The sequence below is a fragment of the Panthera onca genome, chromosome D1 (genome assembly GCF_046562875.1).
Source record: "Panthera onca isolate mPanOnc1 chromosome D1, mPanOnc1 haplotype 2, whole genome shotgun sequence".
Classification (NCBI taxonomy): Eukaryota; Metazoa; Chordata; class Mammalia; order Carnivora; family Felidae; genus Panthera; species Panthera onca.
Window position 1 is genome coordinate 22,294,729 of NC_138348.1, and position 21,564 is coordinate 22,316,292.

Below are 21,564 nucleotides of genomic sequence, written 5' to 3' on the forward strand. Positions count from 1 at the left end.
AGTTTATTTTCGCTTCTGTTTCTCTTGCCTCAGGAGACATATCTAGAACGATGTTGCTACAACCAAAGTCAGACAAATTACTGCCTGTCCTCTCCTCAGGATTTTTATGATTTCAGGTCTCACATTTAGGTATTTAATCCATTTTGAGTTTATCTTTGTATAGGGTATAAGCAAGTGGTCCAGTTTCATTCTTTTGCATGTAGCTGTCCAGTTTTCCCAACACTACTTGTTGAAGATACTCTTTATTTCACTGTATGTTCTTTCTTTCTTTGTCAAAGATTACAAAAACACTAATTTGAAGGGATGTATGCACCCCTGTGTTTATCGTAGCATTATTTACGATAATCAAACTATAGAAGCAGCCCAAGTGTCTGTAGATAGTTGAATAGATAAAGACTACACACACACACACACACACACACACACACACCATGGAATATTATATTATTCAGCAATAAAAAGAATGAAATCTTGCCATTTGCAACAACTTGGATGGACCTAGGGAGTATAATGCTAAACTTAATGCTTAAAATGCTTAAAAGTAAGCCGATCAGAGAAAGCCAAATACCACATTATTTTACTCATATGTGGAACGGAAGAAAGTAAACAAATGAACAAAGGGAAAAAAATGAGATAAACCAAAAAACAGACCCTTAACTGTAGACAGCAAACAGATGGTTCCCAGCGGGGAAGTGTGTGGAGGGATGGGTGAAATAGGTGAAGGGGATTAAGAGCACACTTATATTGATGAGCACTGAGTAATGTAGAGAATTATTGAGTCACTATATTGTACACCTAAAACTAATATAACACTGTATGTTAACTACATTGGAATTAAAAATCAAAAATAAAACAAAATCCTGACTTGAAACATGAAAAAAAAGGAAAAATAACTTCTCACTTTGGAATTTGTAAGAATTAGAGAGGTGTAAAGGTAATAAGCCCAGTGTCTATGAGCGCCCACTAATATTGAGCCTGTTTTCTTTCTTTTGTCATTGACTTACAAGGGAGCTTATGAAAAACTATAGTCCCCATGTAACTTCAAAAAAGAACTTGCTTTAAATGTGAAATTTTTAAGTTGATTTTTTCTGTAAATATAAGCAAACCTCTTCTTTTTGGCTCCTCTGATACTTTAAGTTCAATTATTATCATGGATTCAGTAAATCTACCTGCATTCCAGACTGTTCTCTATTGCATAAAAAAATGACTATTAATTGGATGAGTCATACGAAAACAAAACAATTTTCTTCACCTCCCTTGACAATTCAAGCATCTGATACATTTTCAAGAGACTATACACAAATACCAATTGACATGAAATTCTAAATTTTAACCCATATTTATTGTCTCTACTCACCCATATATGAAGATAACCTCATAAATCCTAGTGCGTGGTAACTGTGGATTGAAAAGCTTATCAGATTGGTTAAAACTCTCTCACTTTCTAATATTGAAGTCTTTCCTTATTAATACCTTTTTATCAGAGTCACTGAGTATATTCAAAGAAACTGTTAATTATCTTTTCCCTATGGTTCATATTAGTTTCTTCTTTATTCCCATAGCTTTACATTCCAAACTTTCTTTCCCTGTAAACAATTGGGTGTTCTGTTTTGCAGACCCATCCTAGTGTCTTGTTCTAACAGCTAGTCTCTTCTCACTCATCTGCTCTTGCCCTCTTTCCTCTTCCTCCCGTTTGCCTCATAGAGCCCTCCTGTTCTGCACTCTTGTACCCTGAAGCCATACTACACTTGGCATAAAATAGGTCATTTTCATCTTGAGACCGTCACGCTACATTGATTCTCCAGCAGACAGAGTCTCAACCTGAGCCTGACATTCAGTAAGCTGCAATTTTACTCTATGATGAACTACTCCTCTTTACCAGTATTATCCCCTCATTCTAGGCAAACCAATAAATACATAGTAGAGTCCTCTTATCTCCAGGCTGTTTCCACACATCCTTGTTGTGTTAGCTTGTATTGATGTGGTAACAAATTACCACAAACTCAGCCACTTAATGCATTTATTATTTCATGTTTTCCGTAGGTCAAGAGTCTGGGCACAGCTATCTGGATCCTCTGTTTAGATATCGCAGGTTGAAGCAGTGTGTTGGCAGAGCTCTGATTCTCATCTGAGGGTCTGGATCCTCTTTGAATCTTACTGGTGGTTGGAAGATGTGATTTCCTTGCAGATATATGACCATTTTCTTGCTGGCTGCTGGCAGGGGGCTGCTCTGAGCTTCTAGAGGCTGTCCCTCAGAAGCTCACAGCATAGCCACTTGTTTTCTTCCTTAAGGCCAGCAAGAGTACATCTCTGTCTGACTTCTTCTGCAAAAGAAAAATTCTGCTTGTAAGAGGTTTACTTGATTGGGTCAGGCCCACTCAGATAATCTCCAGTAGTTTAAGGTCATTTGAGGGACTTCAATTACATCTGCAAAATCCTTTCATGGCAGTACTTTGGTTAGTATTAGCTTGAAGAGGTTGGGTTGCTAAGAGGTCATCTTCAGAACCCTACTTTCCATACCCCTCATTGCCCAACCAACTTCTGCACAACCCTCAAGGTTAATCTCAAGCCTTATCTACCCCTTGTTGCTTTCTCCAAATTCCTTATTTCTCTTATAAACTTCTAGGCCGTACATAGGTTTTATTTATTTACTTTTATGTTTATCCATATATAGAAATGTGGGTTTTTAAAATTTTTTTAACATTTATTTATTTTTGAGAGACAGAGCATAAGCAGGGGAGGGGCAGAGAGAGAGAGGGAGACACAGATTCCGAAGCAGGCTCCAAGCTGTCAGCACAGAGCCCGATGAGGGGCTCGAACCCACAAACCACGAGTTCATGACCTGAGCCGAAGTCAGATGCTTCACCGACTGAGCTATCCAGGCGCCCCGAAATGTGTTTTGTTTGGAAGTGCATGACCCATCCAGCTACCCACCCACAACCGTAAATACACATACATATACATTATACTCTCCCAATTTTTATTTTAATGCACTTGAAGGTACAAAACAATCTTTAAAATCTCTTTTGCATAAAACATATTCCTTGACTATGACACATGGAACACCCTGACAAGAAGAATTCACTGTTTAGAATCGTGGTAGACATATAGGGTTCTATGCTAGCTTTTTTTTTTTTTTAATTTTTTTTAACGTTTATTTATTTTTGAGATAGAGAGAGACAGAGCATGAATGGGGAAGGGTCACAGAGAGAGGGAGACACAGAATCCGAAACAGGCTCCAGGCTCTGAGCTGTCAGCACAGAGCCCGACGCAGGGCTCAAACTCACGGACCGCGAGATCATCACCTCAGCCGAAGTCGGACGCTTAACCGACCGAGCCACCCAGGCGCCCCCTATGCTAACCTTTTGTTGAGATGGTAGAGCATCTCTGAATCACTATGTAGGCTGAAAGCTCACTGTAATTCCCTCTAATTCACAAACAGCAGAAGTTGGAGCCAGCACTGTAGGATACTAACAAAGCTCATTTGTGAACCAAGTTGGGTTGAAGACAAGCCGGCGACACTTTCAATGGTCTTTGTCCAAATATTACCATAGGATTTTCGTCTAAGTCATGATCTTGTGAAGATGTTTGAGAGATCCCGTGCTCATTTTTCAATAATTCTTGAACCAACACTTATAGCTGAATGCACTTACAAATTATTTCTTCATTTTTGAAGGGGATGAAGGGAGATGAAGGGGATGAGGAAAATTTTTAATAGAGAATTTTTTTTGTAATTTGCTTTGCCAAAATCTTCAGGCTGTATATTGATGCCTGTATTGATAAAATATTGAAACAAATGAATTCCTTTTCAGAGTGAAGGCAAACATATTTTCTGTTTTTTTTATTTTAATTTTTGTTTTTTTTTAATTTTATTTTTTTTATTTTATATCCAAGTTAGTTAGCATATAGTGCAACAATGATTTCAGGAGTAGTAGATTCCTTAATGCGTCTTACCCATTTAGCCCATCCCTCCTCCCACAACCCCTCCAGTAACCTTCTGTTTGTTCTCCATATTTAAGAGTCTCTTATGTTTTGTCCCCCTCCCTGTTTTTATATTATTTTTGCTTCCCTTCCCTCGTATTCATCTGTTCTGTGTCTTAAAGTCCTCATATGAGTGAAGTCATATGATATATGTCTTTGACTGACTAATTTCGCTTAGCATAGTGCCCTCTAGTTCCATCCACATAGTTGCAAATGGCAAGATTTCATTCTTTTTGATTGCCAAGTAATATTCCATTGTATATATACACCACATCTTCTTTATCCATTCATTTGGGCTCCTTCCATATCTTGGCTATTGCTGATAGTGCTGCTATAAACATTGGAGTGCAGGACAAACATATTTTCTAACACACCTCTTGCATGATAGCAAGAACTAGATGAGGAATAAACATTTTTATACATGTATATTGTTAAACATATGCACATATAAATTTCCAAATTTTAAATGTTCAAATTTCTCCGTTTTGAGAATAATAAATTAGTGCAGCTCAGGTTATGATGGAAAAATTCCTGGTATTACTGTGATTAAACCAGGTACATTAAAGTAAGCAGTGATGAATTAAAAGCACAGTAGAATTCTTGGTGGGTGTGAACTGATGAGTAATCTTAATTAGAGGTAAAATGTGCCCATTATTTTTGTGCTATAAATGAATTTTCATATTATGAATTACAGAAATAAAGACAATGTGAGGCACAGTGACACATTAGTCAAAGACTAAGCATAAGTGAACCGGGTATAGTTATTTCTTTTGGAAAGGAAGAAGAAAAAGACAAAACTTATTCCACAGCTGATCATCTCAATTTACCTAAATATCAGTGGTTCCCACATTTGTTAATTGGTGATGTTTTATTCTATAGTTCATGAACTGGATTTGCTTTATAGTTTGGCTATAGTCAAAATTCAATTATAATTGTATATTCAACTTAAGCTAAAATATTATAAAACTGCCTATTTTAGCCCAGTCACAGAACAAAGGAAAATCAGGAAAATGTACATCAATTGGCTCCCCCTCCAGTGAGTGTTCCATATTAGCCAATTACTAGAAAACAAATTCACCATTTCTTGAGATGAAGCACCTACTGGTTCAAATAAATAGAGGTTGGTGGGAAGGTCAGTAATAATAATTTGCTATATTACAAGTGATAACATAATTGTTAAGCTGTATTTTCTTTTACTTTAATTATTTGGCATAAAGTACCAAGTGACAACTCACTTAATAGAGCATCTGAAGACATTAGTCAAAGGAAAATGACCTTATAGAGTAGCCTCCTTTGAACTGAACAACCTGTGGAAAGAGTATATTCACTAGACTCTTCATTTTGACTTAAGTTTGGGATCATGATATGGAAAAATTTTAAAAGATAATAACTTTTGCTTCAAAAGTATTACTTTAATTAACTTATGTAATATTTCCACAGATCCAACAAAGTTTGACAAAGAGGATAGGAAAGTTCGGTTAAGGCCTAAGTCTTTAAGGGATGACTGGGTGGGTCAGTCAGTTAAGTGTCTGACTTTGGCTCAGGTCGTCATCTCATGGGTTGGGGATTCAAACCCTTTGTTGGGCTCTGTGCTGACAGCTCAGAGCCTTGAGCCTGCTTCAGATTCTGTGTCTCCCTGTCTCTCTGCCCCTCCCCCACTCTTACTTTCTCTGTCTCTAAAATGAATAAACATTAAAATTTTTTAATTAAAAAAAGGACTTAAGTCTTCATATATCAAATATCAAGTAGATAGTAAAATACTTCTTAATTCCAAAGAGTTTGTACTTTTGAACATATCACAAAGATGTCTTCTTAAACACTCTGGTGAAAAAACACAAAGATGCTTGGTTTTCTCTTCTATGCTCTTAGTAAACTAAAATAGAAAAGAGAATAGTACTTTTTAATCCAAGGATTCTTTTTCCCTTTTTTCCCCCAAGCCAAACTGTATCCAGCTTTATCAAAGATGCTTTTCATAAACAATCATGGTGTTATAGGCAAGATATGGACATATAATCATTAACAGTATACAACCTTCAAACTCCCTTCTTTAATGGACAGCCCAAATCAGAAAGCCACTATAAAATCCAATGAAATCTTCATGTGATTCTCTGAACAGGGAAAGTTTAGATGAGGGTTGACATTTCACATTTAGCATGTTGTTTAACAACTTTTCACAAGCCAACCCTGACTTCCAGAAAATGAAATCTAAATGGCAGCATTATCAATTTGAAGATGGACAAGCTAAAAAAGGAGCTCTTTTGAGAGATGCCATCTCAATAGCAGATTGTCTGATGTACCGGGAACCATTTTTGGTGGTCAAGTTCCAACAGGTTTCTGGATTTAAAGGAGTCAGGTCTATACAGAAGGTAGAGAGGGAAAATAAGACATAAAAAAGTGAATTTTAGTTTTTCTACACTACAAGATGTTTGTCCCAAGGTGGCTAATGTCCATCAGCATCAAGGAAACCGTCCTCCCGGGAACCAAGAGGAAGTTTCTCAAAACTAGAAAGGAAAGGTGTTTTCCCTTATATCAATCCAGCTTCAGAGATAGTCTATTAGTGACATGTGCTTTTCTCCCAAAACAACAATGAAGTGTTCTCTGTGCTAACAACAAGCTTAAAAAAAAAAGTAAAACAGAATTCTGCATTTTTTATATTTATTTGAGAGAGAGAGAGAGAGGGAGAGAGAGAGAGAGAGCATGCACATGTATGTGTATGTGAGCACAAGCAGGGGAGGGGCACAGAAAGGAGGAGGAAATGAATTCCAAGCAGGCCCTGCACTGTCAGCACAGAGCCTGATACAGGGCTTAATCTCATGAACCCTGAGATGACCTGAGAGGAAATCAAGAGTTGGACATGTAACCAAATAAGCCACCCAGGTACCCCCCAAATTCTGCATTTTTATAAAACTTGATAAGAATAGTATTTCAAACACTATAGTCACCAGAAGTATACAGTTATCAAAAATGCACACACTTCACTTGGCATCTCCAGCACCTTCAGCTTTCTGTGTCTGGTCTGTTTTGACAACTCCATTGTCTGCAGTGTTATTCCCATCCTTGCAGGCATCAACTTCCCTGTTTTTTCCTTTGGGTACCTTCTCTCCTTTCTTTGCATAGGCCTCTTTAGGCTTGGGCTTTGGAGGAGCAGTTTCAGCAGATAATCTTGCAGATCTTTTCTGTGATTCATCCTTCACCTTGGCTTTATCTCCTTTAGCCTCCCCTTCAGCCTTTCTCTTGGACGTGGTGACGCTGGAGGGGTGGGCTTTAGTGGGTCAAGGGGTCCTTCTCACTAGGTTTTCACACTCCTCCTAAGGATTCTTGTTGCCTTTTGATACCTAAATTAACTTTTAGAACACTTGAAGCGCTCTTTGAGGTCAGCACCTGAAGGCATTGGTAATCACACACACACACACACACACACACACACACATGCTGGAAATACCACTCAGCAATCAAAAATAATGAAATCTTGCCATTTGTGACTATGTGGATGGAACTAGAGTATATTATGCTAAGCAATATAAGTCAGGCAGAGAAAGACAAATATATAATTTCACTCATAGGTGGAATTTGAGAAACAAATGGATGTAGGGAAAGGGAAGGAAAAATAAGATAAAACCAGAGGGGGAGGCAAACCCTAAGAGACTTAAATACAGAGAAGAAACTGGGGTTTGCTGGAGGGGAGGTGGCTGGGGGATGGGCTAAATGGGTGATGGGCATTAAGGATGACACTTGTTGGGATGAGCCCTGCGGTTGTATGTAAGTGACGAATCTCTGGGTTCTACTCCTGAAACCAGTGCTATACTGTTTAACTAACTTGAAATACATTTAAAATTAAAAAAAAAAATAATTTACATTGTACACACTTTAACTGGTCTGTACATACCATGGCAGGTGATTTTATAATAAACTATAATTGGGCTTCCTACTAGTAAAAATAGTCTTTGCTTAGACTGTGGAGGTCTTTCTGAAGATTTTTTTTGAAAAGACACTTGATAGAAAAAAAGAAAGTCTGGCTATGCTATTATGAAAGAAAATTAGAAAAATTATTTTGAGTGTGACCTTTAGAGCCAATGGCTCTCCTGAGATAATAGTGGGCCTGTCATTCTTTTTGGACCAAAGTTGTTAGCTTTATGCAACTACTGTATACTGCAAGGTTTTCTAGAATGGGAGACTTTGCATAATGTATTACATGTCTCAGTTCACACCAAGGGGCTAGGAAAAGCTCAAGTGGCATAGTCTGATAGATGTTCCAGAGATGGACATTTTAATTATAATCAGATGCTAAATTATTTCCATGTGGGTTGTATTATTACTTTGAGAATTTCTCAATACATGCTTGAAGCATTTTCCCTAGGAAGTAAATGTTTCTAATTTTTACTGAATTTAGCATCTAAAAATGTTTGTCCCTACTAGTTTTGTTTAAACAAAGACATCATTGGATTACAGATAAGGAACTGTTTCTAGATTAAGAATGTTACTTATATAATAACCTTGCCCAGTTAATTATTTTCTCTCAATATTTAAAACTCAGGTTAATCATGTTAACAGAATCAAAAGACAAAATATAAATAGAATATAAATAATATTAACAATAACAACCATTTTAAGACATAAAATGAAGCAAAGCATGGAATTTGAAATGACAAATATGTGTAAGTTTCTTGTGTGAACCTATAGAAATTGATTAGTTTTTCTTAGTCGTAATTTCTTTCTTGCTAAAAATAGAATTAATAAAATTTGTTTCCTTATAGAAAATAAGTGGAAAAAAGAAATGAATATATTTTTGTTTATTTCATACAATAGACAGCACTTTAGTATGTATTTAAGAATTGGTACCTTGGGGCGCCTGGGTGGCGCAGTCGGTTAAGCGTCCGACTTCAGCCAGGTCACGATCTCGCGGTCCGTGAGTTCGAGCCCCGCGTCAGGCTCTGGGCTGATGGCTCGGAGCCTGGAGCCTGTTTCCGATTCTGTGTCTCCCTCTCTCTCTGCCCCTCCCCCGTTCATGCTCTGTCTCTCTCTGTCCCAAAAATAAATAAAAAACGTTGAAAAAAAAAAATTAAAAAAAAAAAAAAAAAAAGAATTGGTACCTTAATTTTATTACTGTATGGAGCACATTACATTTTACAAATAATACTTTCATAATGAGTAATATTTTCACTACCTTTTCTTTTTAATATGCAAGTGAAACTGAGAGTTTACATGATTTTCTCCAGTTTTGCATGTAGTAACTTTCTAAGTGATGTCTTCATCTATTCCACAAATATTCTGATGTTTTACACTATCTTCAAGTCTTTACAACTGAAGAAATTGAGGCACAGAGAGCTGAGATCATCTTCTAGGGATCACACAGCTAAGGTATAAAGAGACAGGACTCCTAATCTCAGCAAGATCTCAAGCTCTTTATGTTACAACACTCTGAACCCCCACACAGTCAAGGACACCATGCTGCACTTACAATCTAATCTCCATTCCCTCTTTCACTGTATTTTCCATCCTCTTATTATTAAAGCCACTTATTTTTCCCCAAACAGACCATCTACTTTCCACCATGTTTACCCACATCCTAAAATTTTATCCCCACTTTTCTTTACTGATTGCATTGCTGGTGTTCTCTCAAATTTTGTGGACATTGGCTTCTCTTTTGAATTCCTTCAATAAACTACCAGACAAAATCACATCACCTTTGTGTTTCCATTGCTCCTTATACAAGTGTTTCTTATAACTCATTATAAACCAATAATAAAATATCTAACCACTGTTTTAGAACATGTGTCTAACCTAAACATTTTACATGTTTACTCATTTAAGATCACAAAAGTCTTATGGGTGGGCGCCTGGGTGGCTCAGCCTGTTAAGCATCCAACTTGGGCTCAGGTCATGATCTCAGTGTCCATAAGTTCAAGCCCCATGTCCGGTTCTGTGCTGATGACTCAGAGCCTGGAGCCTGCTTAAGCTTCAGATTCTGTGTCTCCCTCTCTCTCTGCTGCTCCCTGACTCACACTCTCCCTCTGTTAAAAATAAAGATTACTTTTTTAGTCTTATGGTTTACTTATTATACTACTTTTACAGACACGCAGGTGAGGGGAATTTCCTGTTTACCCAGCTCAGCCTTCATATACTTCCTGGTTTCATGTTATATCTTTTCCCACCCATTCACCTTCAGTTTTTGGTGTATTCCATACTTACAGTTTCTCTCTTCTAGACGGCAGATAGGTAGGCTTTGCTTATTGATCCATTCTGGACATTTCTTAGTTGGGATTTTCATAAAAACATGTCTTTATTGGTGTGATAGTTATTGTTTATGGAACAAACTGCCATGTGAACACAGAAATAGAGAAGCAGAGAAGGTGTTACAGGGGAGAGGATACTTGATTTCACCCTTGAAGAGCAAATGAAGAAGGTCATATGTGCCCAATGGTGATAGCATCACTGACAGAGGAAATGGCATGTGCAAAGGTACAAAGTTCCAAAGTAGCAAAGGTATAGCATATAAGAGATATTTGGCACACGTACCTTTTTAATATACTTTTCTATAGGAGTACTGGATGCCTTCTACTGAAGGATTGAGTTTTGCTGTCACATTTTTACAGATGAACTCCTGGTACTTTACATCTCCTGGCAGAACCATGACTAATTGGAACAGCTTTCAATGTGCTAATTAAGTTAGATTCCCTAAATCTCTCTTTTGAGGATTAGAACTAGGAAGCATGGGCATTCGTATTGGAAAATGGTAACACACCAAAAAATATATTTGATGAGGGTAAGAAAGCAATAAATGTTCATGTAGTTATTTTGTCTTTACTTATAGAAAACAGTGTATTCCTTTCAACATAATTTCCAATTAGCAGCATGGCACTATTTATTTTTACCATATAGATCTATTAGGTGTACTTCAGAGATGTTTTCAAGATTCCTATGGTGCCTTTTTTGGCTACCCTGGGAGAGAATGTCGTGAAAATGATAGCTGATATAATCGTGGCAAAGATAGTACGAATGAATGAAAAAGAGAAATCAACTCAGTTCTGTCCATTTCCTTTGTGCTATTTCAGTGTCATATCACGAATATTTAATCATGCCTCACCGATGTAGGGAAATAGCGGGTGATATGAACAATAATGGGACTGGATACTAACATGATGAGAGATGGTTATGTTTTTATGTGTTCTATAAAGTCCCACATACCGTTATGGAATTCCATAAATAATGGCAAAACTGGCTTAATATATTCAGTAACTGATGTTCCACTTGAGATTGGGATTGACCGTGTTTTCATATTAGAGAAAAATAATACTAATCCAAAACAGTTTAAAGGGATGGAAAACACTACAAATCAAAGTTGTGAAGAAATGATAGGCCATTTTCTTTATATTAAAAAAAAGAGTAGAAAGTGCTGAATTATGGCGGAGACTTGAATGGACCATAATGAATCTCGGTTGCTGAAAGCTGATTCAAAATAAATGGAGATAATTAACAGATTGGAGATCTGCAAGCAACAGGTAATTGGATTATCAATGGATAATTTGTTTCCATGGACGTTTTTACTATCTGCACATCTGCAATATTTCATTCTTGTCATTTTGTTCTCTGAAAGAATGTCCTCAAAATTTAGTTAATCCCCTGTATGATCTCTGTAATTAAGTTATTTTGAAGAGATGGCTACTGCTTTTTTATCCTCAAACAACATCCAAATCCCTCATTTTAATTACAAATGACACTTTATTTCCTCTGTTTTGTACTGACCCTTTGAAAAGAGTGAGGCTTTTTTCATTCTCTAGGGAGCACAAACCCAAGTTTAATAACCTTGATCTTTTAAAATATTGATTCATTAATCTGGGTGTTTTTGCTAGTCACAACAATTGAACATTTCAAGTTTCAAATATCTTGTCATCAAATTTCTAACTCTGCCATAAATTTGCAAGTTTCAAATGTGCAGTGAGCCTCTACATTACCTGCTTTTCTGTCTATTGTCATGTCAAGCCTATGATGGTCAATTTTCTCTTTTTCTAAGGAATATGGAAGACCACTTCCCTTTGTTGGTGGGAAGAAAAGGCAGTGGGTGTCAACATTGTTGCAAAGATTTTGTTCAATATATCTAAAGCATGTAGCAAATTTCAAACACAAGAAAAGCAGATAATAAAACTAAGACTACTAACCAAACCCATGAGGCCCAAAGTCACAGAAATGGTAAGCCAAGAATTTTGTGAAAGGGCCATTATGTGTGACAGAGAGAAACACCGTTAATGGACCCAGGTATTGTATGAAAAGCGCACTCTGAAGCCAGACACACTGGCTTCCTATCCCATTCTTACCTCTTGTTAGCTATATAATGTTGCATAAATTACTAAACATCTTGATTCATTCACCTATGAGTAGAACATAATATTAATCCCCAAATGCCAAATCTATAGAAATGATTACAAGAATAATAAAGATCTTAGAGCAGTGTCTTCTGACACATGGTTATCCCTATATTAGCATTTATTATTGTTATTGCGGTTAAGAGAATAACCTTGGATGTGTGAAATCATAGTTAAATTAAGTTGTGACAACCATCTAGAATTCAATCAGATGTTACTATGATATTAAATGTTAAATTCCTTCAAGGCTGATAAAATATCAAAAGAATGAAACCTTTTATCAAGTTCTATGGTCTTCAAGACTAAACAAAGATATTTAAATATCATATAATTGAAATCTCTTTAAATATCACATAATTGACTAAAAATTGTGATTTTCAAATGAAAATCATGCTAAGTTTTTAAATACAATATTAGAACATTTTAAGACAACTTGACACAATATTTGTTAATTTATTTTTTCAGATTCATGACATTCACTTATATTTTCAGAAGGCCTGATAGAACACTGAGATACGTAAAAAGATGTTGAGTATATTATACTTATAAAATACAACTAGAGATATTTGAAATATATAAGAAAATTTAATTAGTTAAGCAGTAAAATTTCCCATAAAAATAATTGTCAAAATTTTCTGTTTTTACAAAAATATGAGTTAGTAAACTGAAGTAACAGATTTTTAAATTTATATAAAATTCTGAAATTTAAAACTAGAAGTCTGGGTAGTTTTTTTCTTGGGGGAAAAGTCTTCAAGGGAATATGTGTGTATATGGATGCATATCATATTTAACAATCTTATCTTCAAACTGGTTTGATAATTTATTATCAACATCTTTCTACTCCTAGATTGTGAAAATTTTCTGAGTATTTGGAACTAATTTGAAAATCATTTGGGGTTCCAGGTATTGTATCTGGGCATCATAAATTGAATAACAAAAGGCTTAATTTGTTGAGATCTGGGGGGAAAGGGTAACATACATATTTGCACTATCCTCTGGAAGATAAGTATTACAGATGAAGGTCAAAACAACCAGTGATAACTGGAGCCTTCTCGTTTGAGCCAGATCACACGAATATAGAAGTCAATGAGTGTAAAGTTGTATAGTTATTTTTGGAAAATACAATGGTTACAAGAGAATGAAGATATTTGGGTCCTTTAAACTTTCTACACTTCTCTGTGTTTTTCAAGACAAGGCTTTTCTTTAAAAAAGAACTTTTGTGTTTGCACATTTTATATGATCCTGTCATTGTTTTCTCTTTGTTCTTCTCTACTTTTTGAATAAAGTGCTTTTGTGATTGGGATTGTAATAGTTTCTGGTCTCAGTTGGTGCCTTGGTGGAACCAAGGGTAGGATTTCTATACACGTTTAGAAAAGCATTTTGGAGGGGTCATTGATCCCCACGGGAGGAGACTAGCAGAGAAGGGAAGAGTCAAGAGCTAAAATTTAATGAGAATATAGTAAGATGCCTTACTGTCATCATTTGTGATCCCTTAATAACAATTATGTTGGCATAATTACCCATGTTTTAAAGGTTGAAAATGAAACAACAAAAAATCTGAGATTGTGACTAAGGTCACACAGTTGGTAATTGGTAGGAAGGGTATCAAACTCAGGTATGATGCCAAAGTCTTTAATTTTTCTAAAAATAGTAAAGGAAGTGAAACCTAGTGATAATGTCAGATTTGTTTCCCACCAAAAGATTTTCATTTCAGACTTTTCTGCTTCTTCATTTTAATTTTTAAGAGGATATCTTTATTTGACCTTGCTTATCCAGAGAGGTATATTATTATGTTCTATGTCTGCTAGGTTGAATTCTCACTAGTTTACAGAAGTCATTTTTTATTCTTAATTTATTTTTGTCTGTTATTTTCCATTTTGTTTTTGCCATGTGGTATTAAATAGTACAAGACCCTTTCTTAATGATTTTTGAAAATATATGGAATCAATGCCCATGGCCAAATTTATTTGCTTTCACGGGAAGAGTAATGTTAATGTCAAGTGTCTGTGTTTTTCCCCTTAGGATCTGTTTTAATGACTCTATGCGTAGGTAATCCATGACTTTTGAATGCGTACCAAAGTGAATTGCTTTGCTTCACACCATTGTAACAATCCATTCAGCCAGAAGAGGCCAACAGAACACAAATTAATGATGTTTGCATTGATTCTGTGTGAGTCTAAATTACTGTAATGGAAATGTCTACACTGTCTTGAATATTTTTTCTACTGGCATTTAAGAAGTAGTATAACTGTTTTCTCAATGTATCACCAACTGATTTGGGGAGGAGAGGAAATTATAGCTACCTGTTCCCATTGCTTACTTGATTCCAGACATTTTGCTAAATATATTACAAACATTTTCTCAATAGGATATGGGTTTTAATTAGTTGTAGGCTATTTATTTGTGTTTTTTCAAGCAAAAGTTTTATCCTAAGGCTAGTCTTGGAATGTGAAATAGAAGTTTCTGATGATAGTTCTCTTTAAAAAAAGCCATTGTATTCCCACTGCTACTTCTGTAGGATTCCTGAGAATGTGAGATCAAAATAGGAAAAGGGGCAGGGGGAACCTTGGGTAGCATGTGGCCTTTCAGGTAATTTGGTGATTGCAAAATTGTCAAGAGAGTTGCCATTTATTGGTAGTGACTCTTTGGAAAGACTTTATCTCCTGTGGGTATAGCAACAGTTCTGAAGGTTATGTTAAAAATCTTGAGGGCAACTACTGATTAGTCTCAAAGTTGACCAGGGACCACTTCATGACCACCTGATAATTTCTATCAGTTTTTCTCTCCTAAATTTTAGCCCCAACTATGGTTATGCTGAGGGACACTGACAGTCATTCCAGATGGTGGCTTCCACCATTCTGCATGGAGACACTCTGCCCATCATTTCTGCATTCTGAATCTCCCTCTATATTTAGTCTTTTATTTTAAAACAAATTCATTTAGTGACCACTGTGTAAACACACTGACATCTTCATAGACAATTCTCATCTTACTACAGATCATCTCTCCATGCGTTATCTTAGGTACAAAAAATGAAGATTAAAACATTTTCTAATGCTGTGCCATAGAGATAAGTAAGGTGTTTTGTTGGGCCCATGTGTGTGAGCAGTTTCTATTTTTAAAAAATATGCAAATTAGAAAAGTCTTCAGAAGTGACCTTAGAAATTTTAATTGAGGCAGGGCTCAGTAAATAGAAATTTACTATTAGTGTCCCTCTTTTACAGATGAAAAAAAAAATTGGCTTGGTGAGTTAAGGGAACTTCCTGAGATAATATGGTTACTAACTACTAACTAGACCTCAGTTTCATCAAATATCTGGACTCTTAAGAACTAATTAAAATATTTAAGCTTTCAGTGAGAGAGATGATGGAAATTATTTGATTCTAAAATATTAGTTTCTCTGTTCTTTAAATTTTATGAAGGTTGATGTCTTAAGGCTCTAAAGATCACTTCACCTGCAAATGACTTAAACACAATTTCTAAATTTTTTTATGTTTATTAATTTTGAGAAAGAGAGAGAGAGACAGAGTGTGAGCAGGCGAGGGGCAGAGAGAGAGGGAGACACAGAATCTGAAGCAGGCTCCAGGCTCTGAGCTGTCAGCCCAGGGCCCAACGTGGGGCTCGAACTCGCGAGCTGTGAGATCATGACCTGAGCCGAAGTTGGACCCTTAACCGACTGAGCCACCCAGGCGCCCTGTCTAATGAGAGTTGTTATTGAAGCAGTGGCAGTGGATATCAAGTACTGTTCTGGAATTAAGAGACAGAGTTTCTTTTTCTAGGGACATACAATTTGCAGCACCCAGATGACTTTTCTCTGAGCTAATTCAAGTCTTTGTTCGCACATAGGTAATATTTATTCTTTGATAAAATTTAAAATAGCAGTTGAATAATGATCTAAATCTTTCTAAAGCATGTCCACATGTTTTGGTGCCTTGTACCCAGCCATTGTTTGCAAACTGGTAGAGCGTGAGTTAAAAATACGTTATGAATGTATTTATATCTGTCTTTGTATATCTAGTTAACCAGTTTGTCTGAAAATGAGTCATTTCAATTTATAAGTGTCTGATTGGTCCAACAAAAGGAACATTTAGTCATGGGAATCAGTTGAGCTCTTTGTACATGTAGAAAAAGGTAAATAATTTATAATCCTGGTCTTGACTTATTAAATTGATGGAGACACGATGATGCATGGCAGGTGCCTGGCTACCCTCCTCTTCATGACAGGACTCATTTTCTACAAAACTACCATTCACAGAGACTGCATTTATGTTTTTCCCTCCCTCTTTTACAACATGTTCTTTTTCCTGCTCAGTTTCCTTGAGTTAGGCCTTCCACAATTATCTGCCATAGTACTTAATAATTTTTGATGGCACCAATGGCTTACCTGAGTTCCTGCATGGGAGTAAGCCATGACTTAAAGTTTGAAGAATGTCCTTGGACTCCTAAGTAGTAACTCAGTATTTGATAGACACACAAATCCCATAAAAGAAAAGTAAACCAATTTTTTTGTAATTTTATCTACTGCTGAAGATATTATTTGTTCAGGAAAAAAAGGAATGAAAATACTGCTACAGGTGTTGGGAATAGTTATTAAATAAATACTAAAAAGAAAATTTTCTTTTGTCTGTCAAAACCCTCTAGTGTTGCCAAGTCATTTCGTATCTGATGTTCAAGAGAGACAGGGCCACTCTCTTCAAAGGCTCATGAGAAAAAAAAAAATCAACTTTGCAACTTCTAAAGAACAGAGGAAGAATATAATGATGAGAAAATATTTGTGTTATTCCTCAAAGCAGAGAGAAATTTGAAAGCATTAATAAAAAGTCTTCCTGGGAAAATGAACTTTATTAATACTAACAAGGTGACAGAATGATATAGTGTTCTTATTCTATTTCATTTTAAAATATAGAAAGGATAATATTTTAATGGTTAAGGTGATCCAGTTTATATTTTTATAGTCCTAGTTGTGTGTTTTCTTTCAAATCTAGCTTATTACACAGATATATTGAGTCACTTCTCTCTGCTACACAGGTGCAGAGATCATTAGAATATGTATAGCTTGACTGACTCCTATGGGTAGTTTGCTGATGTATTTGTTTACAGAGAAGAGTGTCTTTGATCTCAATAATATATTTTTAGACATTCAGCCTACAGGAGGGTATACATTATCACCTCTCTTACACACACTCAGAGAAAATCATTTGTTTCTTTGCATAGTCTTGACACCAACCAACAGTGTTTATATCACATTTGTTAAAGAATAATTTTCGGGAAAAAGTAAAAGCATGAATCTCATACAGAGACAAAATAAACATGTGATAAAGATTGAATTTGGGGCGCCTGGGTGGCGCAGTCGGTTAAGCGTCCGACTTCAGCCAGGTCACGATCTCGCGGTCCGTGAGTTCGAGCCCCGCGTCGGGCTCTGGGCTGATGGCCCGGAGCCTGGAGCCTGTTTCCAATTCTGTGTCTCCCTCTCTCTCTGCCCCTCCCCCGTTCATGCTGTGTCTCTCTCTGTCCCAAAAATAAAAAAAATAAAAAAAAAAAAAAAAAAAAAAGATTGAATTTAACTCATTATTAATGAGGGAACATGTAAGATATTACAACGAGTTTAAAAGAGAATGCCAAGAACAGACACATTTATAAATCAAGAATATTAAAATGAATGTGCAAATGAGGAGGGCAAACTAACTTCTAACACAGTGGCAGGGAGAAGTCAATTGAACCTTTACCAGACAAAATTTATTTCCATGTGTATACACAATCATTTTTGCATTGCCATGAATTATTTATAATTTTGAGAATTATCTATAACTTGTAAGTAGCTCAAAGGCAGTGAAAGATTGTAATCAGATAACCAATTAAATTGGTGTAGTAAAAAAATATATAATTGTCCACTGGAGATATCCAGTAATTTTTCATACTGATTACAAATTGTTTTACACACTGAAAAGTTCTGGCTGACATGTTGGCTACCTCTCTGATTATTTTCTGTGTATTTGTACATCTTTTTCCTTCTACCTAGGTACTGGGATTCTCTGGGTCAAGAACTGTGCTTTGCTTTTTTAGGTTGTTTGCTTTCTACTCCCAATACAGAGTGGGTGAAAACTAGCTACTTCTTAAATAGCTGGTGGAATGAAATTATAACATTGGGTGTTGTTAGTCAACCACAATGAAACTTTTGATCTTCATGGTGGGTTGTTTGATAACACACTGTAAAAAATGTTTTTGGAAGCTTAGGGGAGAATGATGTTTATTTTGTTGGATATAACTGGTTAATAGCAACACTTTCAGCCTTGCTTCACATCCTTAATTTATGCTTTTATATAATTTTATTGTCAAGAGCTCTTTTGACCCCAGCTTGGTGTAAGCATCCCCCTCCAACAAAATGGGTATGACTTTAAACCAGACAAATCTATATTCAAATCTATCTCTACCACTTTTAATCCTTAGCAACTATGTGACCACAGACAGAGATGATTAACTTTACTGAGGCTTAGTTTTTTTTTTTTTCATTTTTTAAATTGAGCTAATAATACTGTAACCAAAGAATGTTATGACGATTATATAACATATATAAAAAGCTTAGCCTATGGAGGAATGTGTAAATACTATTTTCCTGCTTTTCTTTTTTTCCTAATTTAATTTAAATAAGAAAAAAAAATCAAAATGAAGACTCTTACTCTGCTGAACACCATTTCAGACTAGAAATTAGCCTGAACACTCATAAAATAGATTTTTTAAAAAGATGCTTGAATCATTTAGTTTATAACACTGCTTTTAACTTGAAGATTGAAAATGTACTTTAAGGTTGGGACAACTTTTAAAAACCAATACCTTGCTCGGTAATAATTAGAAAAAGCCTAGTTTATTAAAGGCTTTCTCCCTTTTCACCTAGTAGAGGTAGAAATGTCAGAATATTTCTGGAATGCAAATATTTCCTCTTGCATTCCATTTATTTTACACTCTCCCCATTCTCTCTCTTTCTTTCTCTCTCTCTCTCATAACTAGGGGAGTCATCCCATTTCGAAAACAGATTAGCCATTGTATTTAGACTCCAGAACAGAAAATATCAGCATTCAGACAGAACATTCAATATGTATGCAGAGTTGGTCTAACTCTGCCATATCTCTTTCATATATAAAAATAAAAAAATCAGTCTCTTGAAAGGTCTAATTACTTGGATAGGAGTAGTATATGATATTATCTTTGCCAATCCCAAATGGCCACATATATATATTCCCTTTTATATGCTATTTCCTCATTTACAGATTACATTGGGCCTTTCAGCTACCACAGCAAAAAATCAGCCTGGGAGCTGCATACTTTGATGTGATTTTCAACAATACTTATTCTCTTAGAAACAAATTTTGCCCTCTTTGTTTGCTGGTATTTTTATGGCAGCTGCACAATTACTTTTTCTCTAAAAAAAAAATGCATCTGCTGAGGAGTGAAAGCATTTGGAGCAACTTTAATGAGTGCACCATTTATTTGTCAATGATTTGTCAGAACGGTTTTGTTACCTTATTGTCTCCTGGAGGTTGCCGACTATTTAAAAACAAACACAAGATAAACATAAATAAACAGATATAACATGTCCTCTAGAAAGCATCTGAATAATGAGAAATTAAATCCTGAAATCCTCTTCAATGTCCTTAGAGATTCCTGGCCTTCTGTGGAGATTGTAAGGCACATATGAGATCATAGTACACACTTCTTCAGTAGAGGAGTTTTCAGAGACTAAAAAAATCCCCTCTGAAGCCCCATCACAGGAAAATTTTAAAAATCTGCAAATTTTACTGCAGTGAATTCTAATCATTCAGGGTTTGGAATCCAGAATTCAGTAGCTTGTACTTGAGTACTTTGGCATTTGGAAGCATATCTTGAAGGAGCTGAAATAAAAAGGTGGGGGCCACATACTGAAGAGAGCTGAGAATGCTCACATGACCAGCATTCGAGATAATTTTAATTTATGGGCTGATAAGATGTGAACCAAATCCTACTTCCTTCTCATTAGTGATAATTAACAACTAATGGAGCAGGAGAGAAGTCAATCTTAAAAGATTCCTTTCTTTTGTAAGAGATCTGATTATAGGTTATGTTTTCCCTTTAGATATTTTACTCACAGGAAGGTGGTATTTAGTACAGGGAAAGCAAGCGCGTACATTTCCGAATTAGTTACATTGTGCATCCGTGAAACTTCAAAAATATTAAGACTTGTTTCAGGGAAAGGGTAACTCAGAATGGAGATGACTTTGCATTATCCACTTTTTTAAATGATTTATATGCATTCAAGATATATAGTATTAAGAACAAAAAGTCATGGCGAGAAATGAATGTGGATTTGAACTGTAAACCCAGCTGTAGAATCCCAGTTCTCCCAAACCAAACTCTTCATCCCGCCCCCTCAGACTGAGTCGTTCAGACCGTATATTTTGAAGCTTGTCTTATTATCTTCCCCATTATTTACCGTCTACCAACTACTTAGGCTATTGATTCTACCTCCTAAATATTGTTAGAATTTGTTTGTTGTCCTTTTGATTCCTGCTCATTGCCCTTGTCTAAACTATGAGCCTCTGTAGCGTGCCCCTGCATAAACAGATTGTGACTGGTCTTTCTGCCTTAGGGCTTTGCATTCTTTTAATTATTTCTTAATCATGTAATACGCCAAAGTGATCTTCAAAATCTGATTACGTCAATCTAACTCATTCTACCTCTCTACCTCTCAATACACACACACACACACACACACACACACACACACGCACACAAGATTTGTCTTAGGAGAAATTCTCAAATATGTAGCATGGTTTATTGTTTCCTGAATAATTTTGTCCTCTGTCCCTCAGCCTCTGTATCTAAACTCTTATATCCACCCTTTAACCACCTCGCCTTGAAGACTAGAATTTTTGTGCCAGCATTCCTAGAGAAAATCCAGAGACTCGCTTCAATGGGAAGAATAGTTTAGTTCAATGTGGATTGCTTTGCTGAAACTATGTGGTTTTCTAAACCAAAATTGTGGACATGCTGTTTGCCAAGAAGACAGCCCAGCAGCATCCACTCGAATAGTATTTCTGGAATTTTAGTGTGCACAGGTATTACTGAGGATGCTGTAGAAATGTGGATTCTGATATGGGGCAGGCCTGGAGAGTCTGCATGTCTAACAAGTTTCCTGCTAATGTTGATGCTGCTGGTCTACAAATCTCTGAATAAGTAACACATTAGGGTG

At 36.0% G+C, this 21,564-nt stretch overlaps 1 pseudogene; it reads right to left on the reverse strand.

Moving 5' to 3' along the window:
* Positions 1 to 6,956: 6,956 nt before the first annotated feature.
* On the reverse strand, positions 6,957 to 20,502 carry LOC132662473 (non-histone chromosomal protein HMG-17 pseudogene; annotated as a pseudogene).
* Between the last annotated feature and the right edge of the window lie 1,062 nt (positions 20,503 to 21,564).